General features: G+C 36.8%; 1 long non-coding RNA gene across 1 annotated transcript; it reads left to right on the forward strand.

The window, feature by feature from the left end:
• Positions 1-4,376: 4,376 nt before the first annotated feature.
• LOC140167157 (uncharacterized) lies at positions 4,377-15,324 on the forward strand. Its single transcript, XR_011860966.1, has 3 exons — positions 4,377-4,609; positions 12,241-12,372; positions 14,921-15,324. It is a non-coding gene; the product is annotated as an uncharacterized lncRNA (long non-coding RNA).
• The last annotated feature ends 1,666 nt before the right edge of the window (positions 15,325-16,990 follow it).

Here is a 16,990-nt window from a genome sequence, read left to right on the forward strand (position 1 = left end):
TTGTAGGTTTATTGAAGGTTTACTGAGATATTTATGTAAATTGAAAGAAAACAGAGATACAAAATGAGCTAAATGAATCTGATGTAGATCAAAATCAACATTCAGTTTTCAATTGTATTACATGAGCCATTCTCAGAGCTTTATTTTGCTGAAAACCCCATCATAATTAGACTTTTAGTTCCAGAAATATGACCATTTTAGTGTTGCTCAGAACAATATAATACAAAGGAAGTTGAATACTATTATTGATTATATCCCAGAATCAATATTCCCGACATCCAACTCATTTTGCTTGATTGTGTGGATATACGATCTTACGCCCCCTCCCTTCCTGAGCTGTGCTCCCTGGGAAAAAGGGATCATCGTGGCAGTTCTTACTTCTTGTCTAAAATGGGAAACACGAATAAAATGTGCTCCTGATCTGAATCCGAAGCGAGTAGCTGAGTCATCCATTTGAGCTAATTCTATCCCCTGTGGCTTCAACCTTTTAAATCGCCACATATGGTGGAGTGAATCCGGCTAAGATCCTGGTAACTTACCTCTTGCTGCCAGTAGTATTGGAGGATGATATTTTGATGAAAATGTAACTTTTCAGAGTTTGCATCCAGCCCGCCGCGCGGTGCATTTGACTGGGCACTCCGGCGAGCTGCTATGTATGGGCGGCCACATGGGTCAAAAAGGGTCTAAGACCAAGAAAGGGATGTAAAATCCAAAAAGGGGTCTAAGACTAAGAAAAGGGTCTAAACGCAGAAAGGGGTGTAAAATCCAAAAAGTAGTCTAAAACGCAGAAAGGGGTCTATACACATCAGAAAGGGGTCTAAAACTCAGAAAGGGGTGTTAATTCAAAAAGGGGTCTAAAACGCAGAAAGGGTTGTAAGATACAAAATAGGGTCTAAGACTCAGAAAGGGGTCTAAACACAGAAAGGGGTGTAAAATAAGAAAAGGGGTCTATAACTCAGAAAGGGGCTAAAAACAGAAAGGGGTGTAAAAGAAGAAAGGTGGTCTATAACTCAGAAAGGGGTCTAAACATAGAAAGGGATTTAAACTAAGAAAAGGGGTCTAAAACACAAAAACTTAGAAAGGGGTCTAAACACAGAAAGGGATGTAAAATAAGAAAAGGGGTCTATAACTCAGAAAGGGGTCTAAACACAGAAAGGGGTGTAAAATAAGAAAAGTTGTCTAGAACTCAGAAAGGGGTCTAAACACAGAAAGGGGTGTAAAATAAGAAAAGGGGTCTATAACTCAGAAAGGGGGCTAAAAACAGAAAGGGGTGTAAAAGAAGAAAAGTGGTCTATAACTCAGAAAGGGGTCTAAACACAGAAAGGATATAAAATAAGAAAAGGGTCTAAAACTCAGAAAGGGGTCTAAACACAGAAAGGGATGTAAACTAAGAAAAGGGGTCTATAACTCGGAAAGGGGGCTAAAAATAGAAAGGGGTCTAAACACAGAAAGGGATGTAAAATAAGAAAAGGGGTCTATAACTCAGAAAGGGGGCTAAAAACAGAAAGGGGTGTAAAAGAAGAAAAGTGGTCTATAACTCAGAAAGGGGTCTAACCACAGAAAGGATATAAAATAAGAAAAGGGGTCTAAAACTCAAAAAGGGGTCTAAACACAGAAAGGGATGTAAACTAAGAAAAGGGGTCTATAACTCGGAAAGGGGGCTAAAAACAGAAAGGGGTCTAAACACAGAAAGGGATGTAAAATAAGAAAAGGGGTCTATAACTCGGAAAGGGGGCTAAAAATAGAAAGGGGTCTAAACACAGAAAGGGATGTAAAATAAGAAAAGGGGTCTATAACTCAGAAAGGGGGCTAAAAACAGAAAGGGGTGTAAAAGAAGAAAAGTGGTCTATAACTCAGAAAGGGGTCTAGCCACAGAAAGGATATAAAATAAGAAAAGGGGTCTAAAACTCAGAAAGGGGTCTAAACACAGAAAGGGATGTAAACTAAGAAAAGGGGTCTATAACTCGGAAAGGGGGCTAAAAACAGAAAGGGGTCTAAACACAGAAAGGGATGTAAAATAAGAAAAGGGGTCTATAACTCAGAAAGGGGGCTAAAAACAGACAGGGGTGTAAAAGAAGAAAATGGGTCTATAACTCGGAAAGGGGGCTAAAAACAGAAAGGGGTCTAAACACAGCAAGGGATTTAAACTAAGAAAAGGGATCTAAAACTCAGTAAGGGGTCTAAACACAGAAAGGGGTGTAAAAGAAGAAAAGGAGTCTAAAACTTAGAAAGGGGTCTATACACAGAAAGGGATTTAAACTAAGAAAAGGGATCTAAAACTCAGAAAGGGGTCTAAACACAGAAAGGGTGTACATTTCCATAATGGCTCTAGAACTCGGAAACGGGTCTAAACGCAGTAACGGGATGTAAAACCGGCCGAGAAAGGTGTGCGTCTAATCGGTGTATAAAAATTCAGAAACGGGTGCAAAACCATAAAAGGGCTCTAAAACTGTGATAGGGCTCTAAAACTGCGATAGGGGTCTCAAACTGCAATAGGGGTCTAGAGAACTTAAACTATGAGAGAGTACTGAGTTAGGCTAAATCCTCCAGTCTTGAATACTACGGCATGTTTAGCCGCCATATTAGATATTTGGCGAGTGAGAGGCCGAGGGACTCAGGCTAAATACTGAGTCACACTGCTGTCAGCGTAAACAGCTTATGATCCCAAACAAACTAGCAGGCAAATTATAGAATTCCTGAGCATGAGCAACGTAGTATCCGTCTATCTATCATATCTTTTTTTTTTTTTTATAAATGTTATTTGCTTATGCACTTAGTAAACAAAAGCCATGGATTAAAAAAATGTGGTTTCAAGCATGTATCAGTTACGTCATCACCCTAATTATTTCGGATTAGGGACCGTTCACAAACACTTGTAGGGGCCTGATGCAAAAAAAAAATTATCGCGAAAATATTTCAGGGCCCCCTTTACAGACCTCAAAATTTCAGGGCCCCCTTTTTGACATGAAAATTATGGGTCACCCCATAGAAAAGCATATAAACTCAATTTTTCCAGGAAAATTTGTGGTCATTTTTTTCAGCCCCCCCCCCTTAGGAGGGGAAAAAAGTGTCAGCCCCCCCCCCCCCTTATGCATCAGGCCCCTCCCCCTTACAAGTGTTTGTGAACGGTCCCTTATTCCCTTTCATTTGTATCATTATCATTTGTTCCTGTGCAAAGATTGGTGAATAAATATGTTTAAATGCATGCTTGAACCATATTTTTTACTACTAGTATTAGGCAATTCAGGTAGCAGGCTGACGAAATGTATGAGCACCGTCGTACTTTAAAGTTTACACGGGAGAGGAAAAAATATGAAAATAAATAAATACATGATTAAATGAATAAAACAGACAAATAATAAATAAAATAAAATAAATAAATAAATAAATACAATTAATTAATTAATTAATTAATTAATTAATTAATTAATTAATTAATTAATTAATTAATTAATTAATTAATTAAAGAAAGAAATAAAGAAATAAAGAAAAGAAAAGAAAAAAGAAGGAAAGAATGATAAAGAAAAAAGAAAGAAATGAAAAAAGGAAAAAGAAAGAAAGAAAAGAAAGAAAGAAAGAAAGAAAGAAAGAAAGAAAGAAAGAAAGAAAGAAAAAAAAAGTGAAAAAGAAGTAAATAAATAAATAAGTAAATAACCATGGGCTCATTGTTTTTAGTCACTTATTTTATTGTTTCCAATTTTTTTTTTTTTTTTAACATTTTGGAACATCTGTCAAATTTTTGGAGTGGGTGTGTTGGGGTGGGTAGGTTTGGTTTGTCGTCTTTCCCTTTCGATTAGAGATTTCGCTTTTTTTTACAACTTCTGTGTACAATTAATTATAGGCCTATGTTGTTTTCTTATGAATAATGAATCCTCTTCATGTTTTGTGCTTCTTGCCTTGTGCATTCTCTTTACTGGACACAGATCATCTCCAATCTCCATGTATTTTTATTTTAAAATAACTTCCATGATGTGTGATTTGATTGTATGAACAGTAGTTGACTGGTGGTTATTATCTTTGTACCAGAGGATGTAAGTTGTCGGGAAATCTCCTGGGTTTGTTTTGGCTTGGTTCTATCTCCGGGCATTTTCATGCTTTTCACAGGAGTTTTTTCGTGGCTTATATCTTTGTAATGTGTTTTTCCCCACCAGACAACATTTTCATGTTTATAGTGTTAGTGACGTAAAAAGTCCGGATAGGCCTATAGGCTGGATTTATTAAAGGAAAAAAGCAATTTTCTGGGATAATTTTTTTTAGATAAATATTTTTCTGGGATAAATATTTTTTATGGGATAAATTTTTTTTCTGGGAAAATATTGGCCCTCATGGTATACCGTATAATACATCCCGTTTGGCGATTTTGCCGAACTGCACGTTCACCCCGTTTCAGATACAGGCTAACAGGAAGGCCGCGCGATGTCAACCGAGATTATCATGATTATGAGAAAAAGTCGTTCATCATAGAAAAACGGTGGGATTTAATGGCCGTGTGTCCGATTTATTATCGTCTACAACTGTGGAAACTGTCCAGAAACTGCAAGTTCGTGTTAATCCCGTCAATTTACGGGTCTTATCATTCAGAATGAATCGGGTAGGACGTCTACCGTAGGTAAGCTTAAAAGTACTTGTTACTTATCATTGTGTACATTGTGTTGTAGCCTGTAGAATATAGCCTGTAGGATAGAGTCCCATGATAAAGTTTGCACGGGGCCTATACATGTACAGATGCATGCGAGATGCAGATGTTATAATTATTATGCTAGGCAACGGGCTACTAGGCAAGCAGCTTTAGATTTCAAAGTTGCATCAAACTCAGTAGTCATGGACCAGGGCAGGCTAGTACAAGGAACTTATACGATGTCCTCATTCACAAACTGATACTCTCTGTCCATCGTATTAGTCTTGCCAGCAAGACTTCAGTCTTTATCATAAACATAATGACATCTACGGACCTGAAGTCTTGCAGCGGTACATAGGGATGCACTGTACGTTTAAGAAATCCAAACTTCAAGCATCAAGAAATATATCTTGCATTTGTCAGTTTTACCTCAGAGATTTTGTAGACCCTCTCTACACAGTGCAGAAACATCACAAGGAGAATGCTGCTCAATATGATAAATCCAAATCATGAAAATAAAGCAATTTTGCAGAGCAATATTTTGACCACTTTTGCACTAAGTAAATTACTCCATGAAGATTGCAGGTTTTGCCAACTCAGGGAATGTTGAACACACCCAAAAGATGAGATCAATGTAGATCAATTATCTCAACTTTGGTATGGTAGTATAGTACAATGGGATTAAAATCATCCATGTACGCCCATACTCTGGTACAATGGGATTAAAATCATCCATGCAGGCCAAAACTGTCCTTGAGAGTTCCTCGTCTACATCCTTGGAGCCCAAAATGAGCCCACATATTGTGGTGTTTCTTATTTGTGGAAAAGATATAAATAGAGTGCACTATAACTCAGTATGCCGAGTTATAGTTACTAAACTATCCATCGTATAAGACTGTCCCCGTAAGGCAATGTGGTGAAGGAATATTACACAGTCAAGAATAGGCTCCATCATTTTTTTGTTCTGATCCCTCCCAGTCTCCCAAAACATCAAAATATCAAAAGCGTTGCACATTTACTTACTTAAGACTGTCCTCGAAGTCCATGTCTGGGTGTGTGTGTGTGTGTGTGAGGGGGGGGGGGGGGGCATTCAACTTATGATGTGTCATGTGTCTGTCTACTGGCATTGCTTAGTATGAGTTATAAAAATGGGTCATTTGGGTATAACAAAATGAAAAAGGGATATTTTCAAGGGTATAAAATTCTGGGGTCATTTGGTATAACATTTTGAAAAAATGTGTCATTTTATCCCAAAAATGGAGCAAAATTTTATATCATTTTGTTTCTAAATAAGTTTTTGATGATAAAATTGTAGAAAAAGAAGGTCATTGGCCATAAGTCACTCACTACATAATTTGTTTTGTACACTACACCACACCGCTCTCCCTATACACACCCACCCCTGTGTGTGTTTGTCGCGAGGACATTGTGCTTTGCTATCTAGCCGAGGACGTGTGTATGATGTTTTCATCGCCTAACCGTGGACTAAAATGGCAGATTTGTTTTGTGTATAATACGAAACGGAATTTTAGCCATCACCTACATGTACGGACGGTAGTTTTTACACACGTGGTCCTCGGTTTCAGGCAAATAGCGTTATAAAGCATTTAGCATGCATTTGAGGTCTTTTGCAGCAGTTTGAGATTGCGGACTGTCCTCGGTTGGAAGTAAGTCCGCAGTTTAGGGTGAAAAATCTTGTGCGTGTCCTCGTTTGCCCGCAAACACGTACCCACCCCACCAAACCCCACCCACCCCACCCTACACTTTTAACAGATCAAAGACTCAACACAACTCAACCAACCAACCATACCCATGAACAGGTAACTCCTGATGGCAAAAACTACTATGTCTAGACCACCTGTATCAGACAGCACTCACAGCAGTCATGTGGGGCTATCTGTGTGTGTGTGGCACACTACATGTAAACGCACAGTGAACTTGCACCCAGGGACTAGAGAAGCATACATGTAAATGAATTGCAATGTATTCAAATATATATTATAGAAAATAACATCATCATCATCATCATCGTTTATCATTCACGTTATCATCATCGTTATCATCATTGTCATAATAAATAATAATACTAACATAAATTCACCTGTAATTCTAAACATCTTTGTCCCACACAAATGTGCACCCTACAGCCATATTTCAATTTACTGAGCTGAGATGTATGGTCCAGTGTGCATGTTTCTCCCTTTCAAGATTGGATTGGAAAGTTCCATGAAAGAACTTTTAGATATTTTTATGTAGTCCAAATAAAAATAAAATTTGCATTTAATTATCAATTATTTCATTAATGATAACAATAATATATGATTCTAATAAGTGACAGATAAATCTAAATAATTTGGTGGATATGCAGGATATATGACAGATCACAGATTTGACAGCCCCAATTAATTTGTAAAATGGCCAAATAAGTAAAGTCTGAGTTTGAGATCTATTTTGACATTTTTAGATAATCATTTCACATTTTACATGGATTTAATTGGACTGGACTCGGACCAGACTCGGCTTCGAGTCCGAGTCCTTTATGTCCGAAAGTCTTGAGCCGAGCCGAGTCTTTTGGTGTCAGAGTCCGAGCCAAGTCAGAGTCCAACAAAAAGTGGACTCGAGTCCGAGTCCAGACTCGCACGATACATTATCAGTACCGGTATCCGGTAGTGAGTGGTACATGTTTACGTAGCCAATAGCCATAGAATTGCAACATAATCATGATAATTTAAACGATTACCTGTCAAATGAAAGGGAATGAGTGATTTGTGAAATTGTGAGGTTTGTGGTATATGCATTTACATAGCTGTTAAATATAAAGGGTTCACAAAAAATAACTCCCCCCTAAAATTACAAAACGTTTTTTTTGCATAACTTGACATACATTTCGTGGATTTGAAAAAATTTAAAAACCTGCGAATAAAGGAATTGTTTTTCTATCCTCCCAACGTTCTTTCGTCTGACAATCTTTTTGTTTTGGCCAAAAATAATTACATTTTCAAAAAATGATGCTTTCAAAAAAAGTTGCACTTTTCAACATCCTCATTTATGTCAAAATTGGCTTAACAACAAATCATTATTTTGCACTACGTGATGGTTGCATGGGTGACTAAGAGTTCAGAGACAAAAAGGTGAAGGAAAAAAAATTAAATCAATTGTCACATTGATACCGAGAAAGTTTTGTACATTACATGTATGGGATGTTGAAAAGCGCAACTTTTTTTAAAGCATCATTTTTGAAAAAATGTGATTATTTTTGACCAAGACAAAAAAGATTTTGAGAAGGGATAACTTTGGTAGGGTAGCAAAAGATGCCTCTATTCACAGGTTTTTAATTTTTTCAAATCAACAAAATGAATGTTAAGTTATGCAAAGAAATGTTTTGTAACTCCTAAATTGATTTTACCATTTTTGAAACACCGGCTCAATAAAATCTTCTAGAAAAACCCCGTACATGTCAATTAGTCATTGTTTTATACTGCAAGATGATTGCATGGGTGACTGGGTAATCGTATACATAAAATTAAAGAAAACAAAAAACACCATTAAATAAATCAAAACAAAGATATCGAGAATGTTTTTGTACATTAAATGTATGTAGGATGTGGAAAAGTGCATTTTTTTTTTTTTTTAAAAGATTTTTTAAGGAAAGGGAGAACTTTGGGAGGGTAGGAAAATGATCCCTTTATTCACAGGTTTTGGATTTTTCAAATCAACAAAATGTATGTCAAGTTATGCAAAGAAATGTCTTGTAATTTTAGAGGGGGAGTTATTTTTTGTGAACCCTTTACATGTCAACAATCATTCAGAACACAAAATATTGTAACAACCCTTTTTACCATACAAAACTGCATCAGGGGTAGCGCTAGAACTAAACACTCCAGTGTCCGCAGGGACCCCCGAACTTGTAGAAAATTAAAAAGTAGGGGCTCCGGAGTACAGTTTGGTGAGTCTGAGTTGCAAAAATGCAGCATAAATAGTATGTCTGCAATAGCGCTAGATTGAAAAACTGGGGGTCTGCAGGGACCCCTGAACTTGTAGAAAATTTTTAAAAAGGGGGTCTGAACTCTATTTTGGTGGGTCCGGGACCCCCAAAAGCAACCTAGCGCTACCCCTGAACTGCATAGACAGTCTTTAAATGCAGTCGAAGACAAATGACTACTTAAATAGGCAGTCGTACCATAGAGTTAAATGCTTCGACTGCCATAGAAAGCAGTTGAAGACATTTAAAATTGGCAGTTGCACTTGCATTAAATTATGCAGTCATGTAGTTTAGCCTGGCCGGAAAATAAGTAAACTAGAGCAACTGTGCCTTTGCAAGGGCACGCAAAAGGCACAAGGTAAGTTAGGTGGATGATTGTGACGATCTGATCAAGCAGCAAATGCCAGCAATACTGTGCTGGATAAGATTAATTTTGATAAGACTGTTTCATTAATTGCCATTTTAATACCGTATTCATTCCAATAAGCGCCCATGCCCCAATAAGCGCCCATCTAGGGTATTTCCAATTTGCAATTGGGTACCATTAATGTTGAAGTGACAGATAGACAACAATACGATGTCGATACAGTGAAATAGCTGGAGGACTACAAGTCCTGTGTAAACTTGTACTTACACATATTCTGCATCAGAAAAGCTACTAGTACTAGAATGTCAAGGACCCTTTTGTAACATGCGTAAATTCCTCTCTAATAGACGACGCCCATTACAAAAAACCTGGTAAACCCGCTAAAAATAAGCGCCCACCCAAAATGACTTTGTTAAGCGTCCTGGGCGCTTATTGGAATGAATACGGTACCTTGATCGTGGAAAGCTGCCATTTTGAAAACTTGATCTTTGACCTCTGTATAGCCCCTTAATTACCTTAAATGAATTTTAAAATATTTAAAACATGTTAAGAATGTCATAAGGCAGTTACAAGCAGTAGGCCTAAGTGTAAGAATATTTTGGATGTTTTGGGCACTATTTTAAATATAATTCAGACATTAATACACTACTAATACAGATGACTACAATAAGTCAATAACTGTATGAATTGGCAAATTTGAGGCTTACAGATATAATGCATGTAGAATAGATGGGTAGAAATTTATATGCTAATGATTATTATTTCTTTCAGATTTCCTTTTATAAATTAAGCGCATACTGCCAGCCGTCCAGTGCATATTATTTTCCACAAGGTCCAATACACACGCTTGTTGTCACGCGTGTATATATGCCATGGTAACAGATATTTTGCAGCAAGCACTTGTACAAGCCTGTACAGTCATTCATGTATGAACTTTATTAGTTTCAGTGGCAACCAGGGGGGGCAGATTCCCCTCAATTGCCAAAGGCAAAAATTCCCACTTTTTTGACCCAAAAAGACCCATTTGCGAAAAAATAGAGTTTTTTTTTATGTCTTCAGTCAATCAAAAAGGGTCAAAAAATGCAGACATGTACATGTATGTAACTATGTATCATGGTGCAAATTAATTAATGTGGTGCAGCAGGATAATTAATGTACTCATGTACTCTGGGCATATATTTATTTTGGCAGGCTAAAAGGGAGTGAGCAATAAAGTTTTTTTTGGGGGGGGGGATCATCAAAATATGGGTTCATCAAGCCTTTTGGCAAAAAATTTTAAGAGCCATTATGGAAATAATAGAGCTAATCATCCAAAAAGTAAGATGGGATCTTGTTGGCGCACATTTTTATTGCTGGTCACAGTTCCACTTTTGTGCTGTAGTACACAAAGTATGCACTTTGATCTCTATTGGGCCTGTTTCAAAATTGTCGTAATCATGTCGGACGGAATTTGATAGCAAATATGGCTGTCATTTTTGTTCCAGAAGTACTGGACTGGTTTTATTTTACCTGGGTATGGATATGGTACATACATGTAGCTATCATGCTATGGCAGTATTGTCTGAAAACTCTTTGATGGCTTCGTGTAGGACGGGAAAAAGTGACCATGTCGGACGGAATCGATATAAATGGGGTTCCCAGGCTTTTGACATTCACATTGATATTCTATCGAAACTTACAACAATATTTTATTTATAAAGTCACTGCCAAATAGTCAAAGGAACATTCATAAATTAAATTTCTCATGCAATCTTTATTCAACAATCATTGTCATGGAAACGGCAACATCTCAAAAATGGGCCATGTCGGACGGAATGCATCATGTCGGACGGAATGAAATGTTGACTTTTTTGGCAACTTCTCAAAATTTAATATTTTTTACCTGCATTATAAAGATAAGGTCATGTATTAATGCTGTGTATACTTAAAGTATTGACCTCTATTTATTTAAGATGTAATTATGGAAAAATTGACAAATTCCGTCCGACATGATAATCAATTGAAAATTGGTCCCCAACTTGCGTAATTTTGAAACTTACTTCTTAGAAATGAAGTTACAATACATTTTATGTAAGATTCATATCTATTCTTTCATAAAATAAACTTTTTTTTATGAAAACTACAAGATTTCTTAACTATTTTGACGTTTTTTCATGGGTATTCTAAAATAAATATCGCATTTAGATATCTTTTGATTTATTTTGTGTTCCTGGTGATTTATAAAATTAAGTGGAAGCACGAACTTAAGGGATCTAAAATGAGCGTTTATTGGGTTTCGACAGTATTTTTTGTGGGACATGAGAGCACCCCAGACCTATCGAATTGCATTCTGAATACGAAGCATGTCTTTCTGATACCAAATAATTTTCATTTTTGAAAATCACAATATAATACAAATTTTATGACAAATTATAAAATTTGATATTTTTCAAATTTTTGATATATATAACAGTCCTCGAAGTAAATTATATAAATCTAATGATATACTCTTAAAGTGTATGTAGCAGGGAGAAAAAGCCGACGGTCAATTGAAAATTTTGACGTTTCATATTGAAGATATGGATTTTTTTCCCAAAAAGATCTAATTTTTTTTGGTGTTTTGGGGAAAAAATTCATATCTTCAATACGAAAGGTCAAAATTTTCAATTGATCGTCGGCTTTTCATCCCACCTACATACACTTTAAGTATAAATCATCAGATTTATAAAGTTTACTTCAAGTACTGGTAAATATCAAAATATCAATTTTTAATGATTTGCCATAAAATGTGTATTAAATTGCAAATTTCAAAAATCAAAATTATTTGATATCAGAATGACATTCTTCGTATTCAGAATGCAATTCGATATGTCTGATGTGCTCTAATGTCCCAAAATAAATACTGTCCAAACGTTCATACCCCAGCCCTTAAGATAATGAGTTAAAACAAATTTTGAATGTTTTTATTTGTTCAATGGAAAAATATTTGCATTCTGTGAAATGTGAACTGTTTTATTCAACTCGGTAAAAGCCTTGTTGAATGGAACATTCCATATTTCACTTCATGAAGATATTCATACATTTGAACTTGTAAACGTTCAATGCTTGTATACTAATCATTTATCATGTTTATAGTACTTTAGGCTAGGCCTCCAATGTAATTTTGGGGTAGGATTCTTACATATTATCATGATTATGGTAAGTGCAGCCCAATTTCAGAAACCTAAAAAACATGTTTGTTCTTGTAAAATGTTGCCACATTTTAAGATCTTATTTTTGAATTTTCACAACTAGGTTTCAGTGATGTCAACTTGAAGTGAACTGTACAGTTACCACTTTCAGGAGATGTTCATTGTGACTTCAAATCATGGTGTATAGAGAACTCAACTTATTAACTGTGAACCTGACTGAAATATCAAAAATCTGGTATGTATAATGAGTTTAGTAATCTTTTTTATTGGCTAACAAAAAGGATTAGGCCACAAAGGTCTAATGTAAATGAATGTATACCTCACTTTAAATGGTCTATTGAAGGTCCAGAATACTTAGTCATTGATCCCTGTCTAGGTTTTCACAAGTTGCACTTGCAGCTCAGGGGCTATTTTAACGTGCCTCCTGGCACTTTCGTGCAGTGAGATTAAAAATCCGTGCATTGAGAATTCAAAATCCGTGCTTAAAATATATATACGCCATTAAGATTCAACACTGTGTTTTGGGCCAAAATATTACTTGTAACTTTTGCACGCTTTGCGCACACTGCTGGTCCATCAAATACCAGTCGTCACCTTCATTTTGAGCTAAAATAGTATGAAATTGAACATTTTTCGTGTGCTTCGCGCGAAAATGTCCCAGTATCATCGGCACAAATTATGCTTGTCCTCGTTAATGCTTCAACATCTTATGTTCCGGTTTGAGGCCAGAATCATGACAATTGTTCAAACTTTTAAACCCATTTTAAAGAGCACACCGCTAAATCAACGCGTCATTCGTGTAACCCTAGTGATTAAAAATACAAAAACTGTTTTGAGGTATTTTGGGCTGCTCTTTGGACTAATATGATAACCAGAGAGGGAGTGGCGTGTTATTGCTTAAATAAAAGTGTAAAACCTATGCATGAATTTGAATCGCCATTGCCAAAGTCGCATTTGTACAATTATCGAGAAAATCGGTCCGCGAATTAAAAAGTGGGCAGAAACAGGATTCCAGCCTCGAGTTCAAGCCAAAAACAGTGAGGGTGTTGGTTACGGGCTTGTACCGGGAAAACGATAATGTAAAACGTTCATCGATTTGTAATTGACTGGTTCATATTATTAAATATCTGAGATATTGCCCAAAAGGCCTCCAAACGAGTGAAAATTGACATTTTTACGTGTATTTCAATGGGGCGATTATTTGTTATAGTGCGCTACCTAGTATCAAAATTTGTCACTTTCGCGTCGTGCTTTGCGCGCATTGGTTCCGGTAAAGTAATTGTAGTCCATGAAGTAGGCCATTGGGTCGACTTGGAAATATTATTGTGCTCCCCTTGGCCCAATAGCAAGGAGGTAGCCTGGAATGGCATGTAGGCGATAATGAGGCAAATTGATAACCCCTCCGGCTCAATATCGGGACAAAATCAATCAAACATACAGTACAGTGGATCTGGACCTCTTCTTTTAAATATTCACCATAATTATGGAAAACTTGGTGTGAAAAACAGGCTTAACAATGGCAAATGCGCCTTTTCTAAACCTATGCTCGAGGAATCCCCTTTTATGATTATTGAAAAATTGAAAGATTTTGTCAATGCGCAAAATTTACCCTCATTATTGCCATATTAAAATTTAGTATTATAATGAGGGAGGGAAGTTTCGAGTGCTAATCGCGTCATAAATTGTAGGGTATGAGCCTCCACCACATGTGTTGATGGATTGTAGACATCCCCGGGGCTCCTAATACCAGGATAAAATTAACCAAAAGCTGTAATGTGCATCTTTTTTTGGCCAGGTTTTATGTCACAATAATTATCCACATTTGCCTCATTTTAACATTAAAATTGCAAATTTTCGCGCGCTACGCTCGCATTAGTCCCGGTAAACTAATGGTAGTGGCGTATTAGCGGGTCAATTTCAAAATGTTGCCGCTCCCCACCTGGCTGGTCAAGATGAGAGACTTTAACGTGTGATTTTTAAAAAATCTCGAGCACAGGCAGCGGAAGCGGGGGGAGGGGACTTCCCCCTAAACATTCTAATAAAAGAAAAATTAAAGCAATATTTGCCCTGTGAATCTTCCCTTCTAGTCCTAAAAATACTGTGTTTTGGACCAAAACACAGTATTCGCACGCATTGGCCCCACAATGCCAAACTTCACACCTTCAATGGGGGCTAAAATCAAACCGGCACAAAATATGTTTGCATCTCTAAATTCTAATACTTCCGCCACCACTGCTTACCAACGTGCAGTGACTTTTTTCGCCTAAAATAGCCCCTGTTGCAGTTGCAGCTGAATTGTACTTAGCTCTGTATAAATATGCACAAATCAAATGTGCGAAATTCAACATACAGTAGTCATATTATTTCAACTTTACTGGATAATAAATTGAGTATCATAAAAGCATTCAAATTTCATAGAATCATTCTTTTTCTAACTTAGCAATTTGGGGCCTGGAAATAGAAAGTTAGGGCCCTGTGATAGTAACTTAGTAACTTGGACCCAACTTAGTAATTTGGGTCACTGACTTAGTAACTCAAGGCCCAAACTTAGTGACACAGGGCCCCAACTTAGTAACTCAGGGCCCCTAGTTACTAAGTTGGGCCCTGAGTTACTAAGTCTGGGCCCAAACTACTAATTTGAGGCCAAAACTACTGAATCAGGCCCAAGATATTTTTTCCTTCCATGACACTTTGTGGGCTCAGTAGGTTGTTCAATTTAATATTGGTGAAAAACATGTATTAAATTTAAACATTTTTAATTGATATTTTGGTTTATTTTACAGATAATATTTGTACTGGAACTGGAAGGAACCACCTGCAGCAACACAGCAACAAGCTAAAGCAAGAGAAAGATCGAGATGATGATATGTGTAAACTTCCAGGATCTGTGGTGTAAATCGAATTTAAATTTGAGGGAAAAACAATTGACAGAAAAAGACAACTTGTCAACAACTTTGCAGGTAGGGCCTACATGTAGGCCTGCCTATCAATTAGGCACTAGTAGACATCACCTGATGAATTTGACCGACAGGGTTCTTCAAAACATTTTGTGCAAGGATGTGCCACTGCCACACAGACTAATGAATGCTGACATTTAAAAAAAAGCACCAAAATTTGCCTAAATTAGGTGCTTTTAAAATTTGCAATATAATACACATTTTATGGCAAATGATTAAAATTGATATACAACAGTCCTCGAAGTAAACTTTCTAAATCTAATGATATGTACTTAAAGTATATGTAGCTGGGATGAAAAGTTGACGATCCATTGAAAATTTTGACCGTTTGTAAATTTGTATTGAAGATATGGATTTTTTTCCCAAAACACAAAAAATAGGTCTTTTGGGGAAAAATGTATACCTTCAATATGAAAGGTCAATATTTTCAACTGATCGTCAGCTTTTCATCCCAACTACATACACTTTAAGTACATATCATTAGATTTAGAAAGTTTACTTTGAGGAGTGACTGTTAAATATCAGAAATTTAGAAAATATCAAATTTTAATGATTTGTCATAAAATTTGTATTATATCGCGAATTTCAAAAAATCAGAATTATTTGATATCAGAAGGACATTCCTCATATCCAGAATGCAATTCAATATGTCTGATGTACTCTCAGCTCCCACAAATAATACTGTGCAAACATTAATATCCCATTCCTTAAGGGATCTAGAATGAGCGTTTATGGCATTTCGACAGTATTTTTGTGGGACATGAGAGCACCTCAGATGTATCGAATTGCATTCTGAATACGAAGCATGTCTTTCTGATAAGATGAGTGGCAATCTCGAAACTCTGCTACAGAAGAATTTTAATTCTAAAGAGCTAAAAAAAGCTGAAAACAGCTAGCAAAAAGCTGAAATCAGCCAGCAAAAATCTGTAATTTGGGAAGATCCTATACTTTTGTATGAGCAAGTTAGTGTACCAGGTACAAAAAAGTTGAAAATCAAAACCAAAAAACTGAACTCTCACACATCCTGAAAATAATAAATCACAGTTCTGAAAATAAGAGCCTGGAGGTGTTTGACAGTCTGAGTCTGTCTCCCCTTTAAACCGTTACTCCTTAGCAGGGGCGTAGCCAGCTTTCTTGGTCGGGGGGGGGGGGGCAAATAAAATTTTGGGGGCACAGACGAAAAAAATTGCAGTTACATCATACAATACATTAGAGACTGTATGTCTTTGAGCTTCCCGAAAAGGGCCTTATTGGGATGATGTGCTGGTAGGCTATTTTACACTATTTTCGCCCATTATCCGGCTAAAAAAGGGCTTTATTGTTACAATGTGCGCGCGTAGCGCAAACAATTTTGCATTTTACACTATTTTGGCCCTGAATTTTGCTAGAAAAGGGGCCCTTTTTCTTTTCCTTTGCCCTCCTGATTTTCTCTTTCATTTTTTTGTCAGAGGGGCACTTTTTCTTTCATTTTTTTGTCAGGGGGGCACTCTGCTCCCTTCCCCCTGTGGCCTCTCACACCCCTGATAGATAGCAATCAGCATAACATTTTCCATTTTGGGTCCATTTTGATTCCTGTGAGGCTGTGACACACCGCGGTAGGTTGTAGGAATATTTTCTGGAAGAATAGACACCCCTGGGAGACACCCTGTCCTAAATCAACAAAAACATTGAAAGACAAAAACACCTTTTAATGTTAAGCATGCATATTCAACCAACTGGGGCGCAGCAAGCGGGTGGACGAAGTCCATGGGCTACGTCCCTGATCTTCAGAATAATACACTGCCAGTAAAATTGGTAACAAATAAATGTTCACTTGTTTTAGGTGTTATACTGTTACATTCAACTTTGGTGTATTTTTGGTTTGAATCATATGCTGATTGCTGACCACATGTTGGA

Source organism: Amphiura filiformis, chromosome 13 (assembly GCF_039555335.1).
Source record: "Amphiura filiformis chromosome 13, Afil_fr2py, whole genome shotgun sequence".
In the NCBI taxonomy this organism is placed as follows: domain Eukaryota; kingdom Metazoa; phylum Echinodermata; class Ophiuroidea; order Amphilepidida; family Amphiuridae; genus Amphiura; species Amphiura filiformis.